This window comes from Bidens hawaiensis, unplaced genomic scaffold (assembly GCF_021521415.1).
Source record: "Bidens hawaiensis isolate Kalapana, Puna unplaced genomic scaffold, B.hawaiensis_p1.1 tig00003217_1, whole genome shotgun sequence".
NCBI lineage: Eukaryota > Viridiplantae > Streptophyta > Magnoliopsida > Asterales > Asteraceae > Bidens > Bidens hawaiensis.
This window is the reverse complement of record NW_027491174.1, coordinates 2,357,522-2,368,217: the sequence shown is the minus strand read 5'-3', so window position 1 is coordinate 2,368,217 and position 10,696 is coordinate 2,357,522.

The following is a 10,696-nucleotide window of genomic DNA, read 5'->3' as shown; positions in this document are numbered from 1 at the left end:
TTATATGGAAAAGGCTATTTAAAATGTAGAGATAGTTATGTATGTATTAGTAATTTTAAACAAGAAATAACGAAAGTATGAAAGAATGAAAGTACGAAAGTATGAAAGAATGAAAGTACGAAAGTGTGAAAGTAAGATGAAGATATATACTTATGTATGTGCGAAAGAAATTAAAGCAGGTTAAGTATATAATATATGAACGTATTGTATGTTGCTTGATTAACTCAGCGTAGCTGACTTTTAGTATGCACGCAGGCAAATAAAATGAAGGAGTTGGCTTGAGGGGGGAGGGGGGCACATGGCATAGACTGAGTTGACTAGCATCCAGTGAAGGAAAGTTATGATATTTTATCTTAAGACAATTTGAATGTTTTAAACAAAAATGTTATGATTTTGTAAAATATGTTTGATGTTTTTATATTTCGCGAAAAGTTTTAATTAACTCAAATATTTAGAATTGTGTTTATAAGTAAATCCAATGTCAAAGTAGGGCACCGGGACCGGGGCCTTACATGCAGCTAATTCTAATAATCAAATAAATATATATGGGCTCTTGAAGTCTTATCTTTTACATCATCAACAAAAATCAATCCAATAATCAAACCAAAGCTAAATCTAAGAGTAAGAGGCTGATACCCAAAAAGTAAAACTGATATTGATTTCATTCTTAAATTGATGTGAGTTTGGTCCAAGAAATTTATCAAACAGCTTATGTGCACACAGCACAACAAGCTATTAGATTAACGTGCTAAATATAAAACTATTAGCAAACAGTCGGTTTGAACAAGCAAAATACCGAAACCAAATTGAACCAAACTACAATAAGAGCATAAATTGTTAATTCGTTCACAACCTCACAAATTTATACATGTTGATTGATTTCTAATTTAATCGAAGAATAAGTCCCTAATACGTTCACAAACCCTAACTCATTCACAACCTAGCCGTTCAAACCATAACAACAGAAAAATCGACCGAATGTAGGAAAAGAGAATAGCATAAGTAGATTATGAAACAGAAATAGTACATTCCAAACCAGAGAGACTCTGAGCCTGAGGTCACGAGGATGGTGGTGGTGGTGTGCATGGAGAAGAGGGGTAACTATGGCCAATTCTTCATTCAGCGATGATTTTTGGCTGAATGGGTAAGAGGTTATTCGGCCATTTAGATGCTAGCTTTAGATGAAATAAACACTCCAATGTCTGAGCGAACCAAATCTCAATCTTTGAATGGATCCTTTCAAAGATAAACAAACAGCTCCTTAGTCCATAGATTACTTGTCTTAAACTAGATCAGTTGATTATATACTATATGCAACTTGAAGTGTGAGATTAAACTGGGTTGATTTTTGGGTTAAAATTTTTAATTTACGTAAACAAAATAAAAACTTACAAACATCTTCATTTTCTAAACTCCCAAACAAATTAATTTGGATAATCTTTCATAGGATACCAGAGAAAGAATGCCAACTCTTTGACCACCATAATTAACAAGATGAAATTAAAAAAACTATGTTAATCAAGAGGTCATAAGTTTCCACAAAGATAGACTTGTGGTGAGGTTAAGGCAAGACATTTCCGTCCTATATGGTTTAATAGTTATGGAATGCTAGTTAGAGTATAATATAATAATAAAATTTATTAAGCATATTTGCTTATGTTGCTAATTATTTAATTAGTAGTATTTAGTGACCTCGCGTTGCGGGTGCTCAAATCTAGTTCGGGTTTATGGGTTTATTGTCTAAAGAGATATTAGTTTAACCAACGTCAATGCCAACATCACTTGATAATTGAAAAATGTTCGGTATCTAAGTGTGGGTGTACATATTTGGCCACATACTTGAGCCATTCTATTTGATGGCTGGATGTGACATCACTGTTACAAAAGATGAAGATTCTTTGTAGGCTGGCTACACCCATTTGGAGTCACTATTTGATTACCACACCCGTTAAAACGTACACGTGGCAAAGTAGTCAAGTAAGACAAGATTACAACATAAATAGCTAGATAAGTAGCTAGTAGTATGCATTTGTTAGTACACCACCACCAACCATAAGTATAAGGGAATATACGTAATGACTTGTCAACTAAAATAAATGAACGGGGAAATTCTTAAAATGACCCATTTTAAGAGAGAGAAATAAATAGTCTTAAATCTTAACACATTTCTAAAATAGCCTATCAAATTTGGACTGAGAAGACGAGATCTGGAAAAATCTTTAGGCCATAAAATTTTGACAAGTGTTAAAATCCGACGGTTTTTTTAAAAATGTTAGGGGACCAGTTCATATTTTCTACTTAAAGTTCTTCTAATAAAACAGTTTTTTCCGACGGTCTTTTAATGTTTCCTAACGGATCCCCTCAACTTCCAAAAACATGGGAAATTGTGCCTTCAAATTAAGTCTTTCAAGACGCATTTCGGGTGAATATGTACCAAGAAGACCATATATTTATAAATATTGAGGGACCCGTCCATATTTTTTAACTAAAATTTATTTTTCAAAGCTTTCTTGCAAGACGAATTATTTAGCTTTCTTATCTAACCCCTACAAATATAAACACATGGAAAAATGTGTCATATAATTTTGTCTTTCAAGACACTTATTTGGTAAATTTGAACTAGGGGGATCATGTTTTTGAAAATATTGAGGGAACCATCTATATTTCTTCACTAAATCTTAATATTAAAAGTTTTCTTGCCAGACGGTTTATTAAAGATTCTTATCTGCACCCTACAAATTTTGAACTCATGAAAAAATGTTCATTACAAATTTGTCTGTCAAGACACAAATTTTTTTAATTTGTACTAAGAAGACGATTATGTAGTATAATCTTACTTGTCCGTCCATATTAACATTATATCTATCATCTTCCTCAATCCTCAATAATTCATTCACATCTTTTCATCAACTCCATGGAAGTTAAGGTTTAGGGTGGTATGAGAGGATGGTTTAGGGTGGTATGAATGGGAAGATGAAGAAGATAAACTCATGTATATTCTTTGGATGATCATGTCGGAATAGACGGAATCGCATAGTATATTGTCGGTGTAGACGGATTATAAATAAATTTTGAAGGTGTGGACTAGATTTCAACACACAAGAAATAAATTACTAACTCGTCTTCTTGGTAGAAATTCACCCGAAATGTGTCTTAAAAGAATTAATTTGAATGCACAATTTCCCATGTTTTTGGAAGTTGAGGGGATCCATTAGAAAACATTAAAAGACCGTCGAAAAAGATTGTTTTATTAGAATAACTTTAAATGGAAAATATGAACTGGTCCTCCAACATTTTAAAAAAAAACAGTCGGATTTTGACACTTGTCAAAATTTTATTGGCCTAAAGATTTTTCCAGATCTCGTCTTCTCAGTCCAAATTTGATGGGCTATTTTAGGAATGTGTTAAGATTTAGGGCTATTTACTACTTTCTCTCTCTTAAAATCATTTTAAGAATTTTCCCTAAATGAACACATTGAAAATGCTACAAAGGCTGACATAGGATAACAATCGTTTTTAATTTGATTCAAATATTTAGGTTGTTAACTTGGTCAAAATTCCTGCTAAGATTCACCACACGTGTAGCAAGTTTCTTGTTTATGATGTTACGAATGTTAGCAACTTTTTGCCTTTTTGGACCAAAGCCATGGTTTGACGTTCGCAACTGCCTGAAATACTTTCAGGTCAACACTCGTCGTCTAAAACGTTTCACTTTTAATATAGTACATCATCAACACCATCACTTACTGTTCTGCATCCATCACTGAAAAATGAAAATGCTACAAAGGCTCACGGAGTACATCCACATCACCTGAATCTTCTTTTTATTTTTAACATCATCTATCTTTGACCTTGCTCTAACCTTCTGGTGGTTATATACAGAATACAAAACCGAAATCAAAATGTGTGGAGATGTGGTTAATTGGATATTTGCTCACTAGGATCTTGGAATTATAATTTTTTTTTTTTTTTTTTTGAGATGTGAGTGAATGACTAAATGGTTATATAAAAGAAGAAACCACTAAAACGTGACAGTGAAAACTACACGTATACTGAAACATGGTAGAATATAAGATATGGTATATTGAAAGGACATGTAGAATACTACACGTTAAAGAAACTTGTGATTACCTACTTGTACATACAGCAATAAAACCTATATGTGTAGTACAACACACAAAGCACACTCTACAATATGTTATGCATAAGAAAGTTCTCCCTCTCTCTTTCTCTCAATATATATCTATATATACTAGTAGTTGAGCCCGCGAGTTGCGGCGGGGATGAAATGGTGGTCGTATGATTTTGGTTTGCAACGGAGACGCAACAGGAATTCGATGGCGCCGGTACGGTTTGTGATTGTATCATATTCAGCTAGTTAACTGCAAGTTAAATTGAAAATGGTGTAACCATTAATCACTAATCTTTGTTTCAGTGTCTCGACGGAAAAAAAGAATTGAAAAGATGGAAGCAAGACTACCAACTGCAGACTCTGTAGAGAGTTTTGATATTGAAACAGAATATTGATTTGATTACTCGAAAAAGAACAAGGCAAAAATGAATACAGACTATACCAACCCTGTTATAGTAACATGTTCATTCTTTAATGCTATTACAAGAAAAAAGATGCGTATTCGAGAGAAAACCAAATAACCTTTCCATTTACGTCATGTTAAATGTACATTAAGATCAATTATAAAAAGTTTTCTAGCTGGCTTTTGGTCCTTGTTTTAACTATAAGTTTTCTTAAGTAAATAATAGTATGATACTCCAACTTTTTAAGAACAACCTCCTTTGTGGCAATGAAGGGATTTCTCCTCTATTTTATCATGGTGATGGCACCACAAACGTTTACAAACTTTAGTGCATCCCTTAGCTTCTTATCCTAAAAAATAAGATCGATTATATGGGAAAGGTTGGATCAAGATAAGTTTAGCCATAAATGAATCGGTCAAGTAGGATGACCCGCAAACACATTTTTGTCCCTTCATTACAATTACAGAAAAAAAACATCAAACAAAAAAGGTGTCTAAGTTTTTTAAGTTACCTTAAATGGACAAGCATTTGAAACCAAACTACTTGGTAGCCCACCAACAAAAGCATTCACCGGACCTGTTGAGTTCACCAACAAAAACAGCTGGACCTGTTGTATCAACACACTTGACCTTAATACTACCAACTCTTGTATGAAAATCCTTCAAACATTTATTAAAATAATTAAAAAATCCAACACTAAAAAATCTTAATAATGACAAAACAATACCGAAATGAAAATAAAGTTTATATATAATAAAAACAAACATCGCAGAAAAGGAATTACAAATCCAAAGCATATACAGGCACGTGTAAATTAATGCATATGTATCACTATCATCTGCATATTAACCCAAAAGTTTGTCTACAAATAATATATGCCATTACAATGGTTTTTAAAAAAAAATACGTTTGATACTTGCCTAGTAATACAAATTTCATAATGGTGACATGTACTATGGATAAGTTAGAGCATTCACATCCAACTCTCTATCCTTAAATCCAAAATTACATTAAAACACACTATATTATCTCTCTTCTTTTCAATTAAATAATACTATTTTATACATTTATCATTACCATTTATCTCTCATTCACTCACAATCACTTCCAAAATATATTAAAAAATTATAGAGGGTGAACAGTAACTTTTCAAATATACAGAAAAATCACCAGGTTTTCTAAAATATAAAAAATATTCACTCACAACACCCTAAATCACTCTCTAAATAATAAAAACACCCCCTCACATACTATGGTGGGTTGGATAGGAATGCTCTTACTTTTATAAAAAAACAAAATCAAAATGATACAATAAATCAAACCAAACCAAACCAAACCAAAACTAAACCTAACGGATACGAAACCGAACTGAAAATAAAATTTATACAAAAATAGAGCTCGTTTACCCGAACCCGTAAACCAAAATAACAGTTTTATGAGTCGACCGGTCATGATAGAATGAGTGTTTACCCCGAACCCGACCATTGTTTTAATACGATCTATTGTCTAACCAAACCTAAATGAGACCAAAAACCGAATTTTAACAACCAAACGAACTGAAATGAGACTAAAAAATGAAAACCGAACCAGAAACAAAAACCAAATAAAAACCAAACTGAAAGAAAACTAAAAATCGCAAAACAAAAAAACCGCAAAGAAAATAATCTTATTGTAACAAAACCATAAACAGTTAAAAACCAAAAAAACCGCAACGAAATAATCTTAAAGTAACAACACCATAAAAAGTTAGACAAAAACGAAAAAAAATTCTATACGTGTATATAATAACAGAGCTCGTTTACCCGAACCCGTACCGAGTCAAACCAAAATAACAGTTTTTTGAGTCGACCGGTTATGACAGAAATGAGTAGTGACCCGAACCCGACCATTGTTTTAATACGATCTTTTGTCTACCAAACCTAAATGAGAGCAAAAACCGAATTTGAACAACCAAACGAACTGAAATGAGACTAAAAAATGAAAACCGAACCAGAAACAAAAACCAAATAAAAGCCAAACTGAAACAAAACTAAAAAATGCAAAACCAAAAAAACCGCAACGAAAATAATCTTATTGTAACAAAACCATAAAAAGTTAAACCAGAAAAAATTGATATACGTGTTTAGGCTGAGGGTAATGGGGGTTGAACGGGGGGCGCGGCTGCCTACGTGGCTCGCGAACACCGCTACACCCCTCAGGTGAGCCGAGGCGCGGTTGGCCCCGTGGCTGGGACCGCGGGGCGCAAAAGAGGAATGATCTGTGAGATTGGGTTTTTTATTCAAACTTGTGAGAGAGAGAGAGAGGATTGTGTGTATGTTTTGAGAGAGAGGAGTGTGTGTATGTTGGGTTTTTGAGAGAGAGAGAGAGAAAGGAGTGTGTGTATGTTTTGGGAGGAAGAAGCCCCGGATCGTGGTGGTGGTGTGATCTGTGGTGGTGGTGGTGGTGGTCCGGTGGTCCGGTGATCGGTGGTGGTGGTGTGATCGGTGAAGGTGAAGAAGAAGCCATGTGTGATATGTGAAGAAGAATATTAATATTAATATTAAAATTAATATTTAAAATAAATAAATAAATAAATAACAGGATCAAGTCCCGGATCACCTGGACCACTACACCCTCTGGGGCTTGGTTGATGGGCTTGATCCAGTGCCATGTCATCGCCCACGTGTCGGAATTTGATTGGATCACTTGGGGCTCAACCAAGCCCCATTACCCTTAACCTTATAATAACAAAGCTCTTTTACCCGAACCCGTACCGAGTCAAACTAAAGTAACAGTTTTTTGAGTCGACCGGTTATGACAGAAATGTGTAGTGACCCGAACCCGACCATGGTTTTAATATGATCTTTTCTCTAACCAAACCTAAATGAGACCAAAAACCGAATTTTAACAACCAAACGAACTGAAATGAGACTAAAAAATGAAAACCGAACTAGAAAAAAAAACCAAATAAAAGCCAAACTGAAAGAAAACTAAAAATTGCAAAACAAAAAAACCGCAACGAAAATAATCTTATTGTAACAAAACCATAAACAGTTAAAAACCAAAAAAACCGCGACGAAATAATCTTAAAGTAACAAAACCATAAAAAGTTAGACAAAAATGAAAAAAATCCTATACGTGTATATAATAACAGACCTCGTTTACCCGGACTCGTACCGAGTCACACCAAAATAACAGTTTTTTGAGTCGACCGGTTATGACAAAAATGAGTAGTGACCCGAACCCGACCATTGTTTTAATACGATCTTTTGTCTAACCAAACCTAAATGAGACCAAAAACCGAATTTGAACAACCAAACGAACTGAAATGAGACTAAAAAATGAAAACCGAACCAGAAACAAAAACTAAATAAAAGCCAAACTGAAACAAAATTAAAAAATGCAAAACCAAAGTGTAGCGATTGAAGAAGCGTATGAATATGCTGCACTGGTACAATAAAAGGTTTCCGTTCCTAAGACAGCCAATAGTCAAAAGACAAGAAAAGTGAAAAAAATAAAAAGTCAAAAGAAGCAGGAAAACAGTAGTGCGGATCATCTGCAAACACTTTTATGTTCATAATTACATGTATTTTTTAAAATACTATTAACTGAATACCAAGATTACAAAAAGTATGCTTTTACAAGAATAACATGAATTTAAAAATATACTAGTTTTACAAAGTAGCATGAATTAAATTTACATTTAGATTAGTAGATTACATTCAATTTAGTTTAAGTTGTTCTGTGTCATATCACAGTCAGGTTCAGTTATTAACCTCATGAAACTGAGATATAATTACATGAAATGGGGGCGTTTTACATATGAAATGAAGATATAAAAACATAAAATTGTAGTATAAAACTTCTAATCGGTGTGCATTTCCAGACCATTATGAAAGCCCCTATTTTTTAAGACACTTGATATAAATATCTAATCGCCTAATCGGTGTGAGTTGTAGAACCCAGGTTCTACTCATAGTTACAAACATCAAATAAAGCAAATGTATACATTAATAATAAAACTCATTCATCCTAAGAGCATTCTTAACCCATTCTCTAAAGTTGTCAAACCCATATAATTTAGGGTAAAGCTTAAGAAAACCTTCAAAATCACCTCTCCAATCCATTCCCTATTATATGGATAAGTTATATGGCAACTAAAGTAAGTCCTAAATATAGGGACTCAATTTTGATCAATACCATATGATATATCACCTATCATCCAATCACCATTTACTATATAACAAGACAAAGGAGAAAAAAATAATAAAGAATTAATTTATGGATATTGAAGAAACACTAAATGACCCCGGCAGATTAAGGATAATCTTAGGGTAAATAGATGTTTCCCACGAGGGTTAAGTCCGGCAAAGATGGTTATTCTTCTCAACCTGCAAAACAGACACCGTAAGCTCGTCACTAAGAAGGGGGGGGGGGTTCCTCCTTGTGACCACCCTCCGGCGTGAGAATCAGACTAGGTTGCTCTGAATATAAGTGTATATAGAGAGAAATGGCTAGAGAGGAGATGATGATACCATTCCAAGGTGTTGGAGTATTTATAGCCGAATGTAGGTTTCCAAGCAGGTACGGCCAGCTGTATATAATATTCCTTTTCCACAAACTATGGGCTACGTTCGTGCCACGATGGGAGTTTGTGGGTAGGCAGCGGCTGATAGTGACATTTTGTACTGGAGCGTGCTCCTCCTCGTACTATTGTCGGTGAGCTGTCACCCTGTGATTGGTTCATGGGTTGCTTTTGTCAGATCTTGTCTATTTGTCCATACCTTGGTAGGTATAGTACAAAAGATCTTCTAGAAGCGTACGGACTGGCTCTTTTGGGCGGGAATATTCCCGCCCTGATCATTCCTTCTTCAGGTGAAATTACTGAAGTATTAAGAGTTAGTGCCTTATGCGTGTAGCCTTACTGTTAGTGCGGGTAGCCTTCCTTCTTGGCTTGTACCCACAGCTGCGGGGACAGGCAGGGTACTGTACCAAGGGAGGCTTTAATGCGGGAACAGCTGGCTTACTGCGTGTAAGGTCTTCATCTCTCTGAGCATGGTGGGTCCTGCGGATCCAGTTGGTCTTTGCGCAGACGTACCTCTTCAAGGTGAGTCTTGTGGGTCCAACTGGGCTTTCCGGGGACCTACCTCTTCAAGTCCCCCCAGTCCATTGTTCCTCTCATGAATTGTTAATAAGTGAGGGGAACTTTTGGACTTTAAACAAGGGGTTTTAAAAAGGGGTTTTCGTTTTTTTTAAGGTTCTCCGTAGGGATTCTTCCCGCAGTTTTCCTAATGTCACTTGCAGAAAATTCCCGACTTTTTCTGCTTGATCTTTGGGTATGATGCGGGTAGGTGTGTAACCTCTTCGCAAGTCGGGAGCGTTGAGTTTCACTTGTATAGATTCTCCACGAGGTTTTGGTAGTTTTAGACATAGTGATCAGTTATGTTAAACAACCAATTCCACCTTGAAGCTTCAAACAATCTAGTTCTCAACGTCCCGCCATGCGGGGGTGTTATTTCCCTTTCCGCAAGCATGGCCCATAAGATCGATCTTATTGGTTACAATTCCCTGCAAGTGCTAAGTATGTGAAGGGTTTCGCCTTGACACTGTACCCGCACTTGTCTTATGGTTTCTTGTTTCCAAGGTAAGGAGGTATATTCCCTCTTATTTTTTAATCTTTTTGAATCTTTTTGAAATTCGAAGGGTTGGTGAAAAGATAAGGACAGTCCAAACGGTTGAAAGGACGTTGGCGTCTTCTGACGGTTTTAGGACGTGCAGGAAGTTACGACGACGTGACAACATGTGGTCAATCCGGACGCTTTTTCAGGCGCGTGGGCGCGAGCTTCATGGCACGCGCCATTCTTACATCTGTTGCCAGCTTGCTTTTTCCACATGTCGCCGTGTCATTGCTCCTACGCTCTCTCTCTCTCATCCGCATTAAATTCATCGCATTCATTGCGATAAGTATATAAGGCGGAGAGGGGGTATTTCGTCCAATATCTTCACTTCACTCTTCTTTCTTTTAAGCGATTTCCGGCGAATACTCATCTTTTCCGGCGAGCATTCTCTTGAAACCGCTTTCTTTTATTAACATTAAAAAATGTCCTCTTCTCATGACCCATAGGTTAACGTCGAGGAGTCCGACGTTTACCTCGAGAACCCGACGTCCACGTCCGATAAG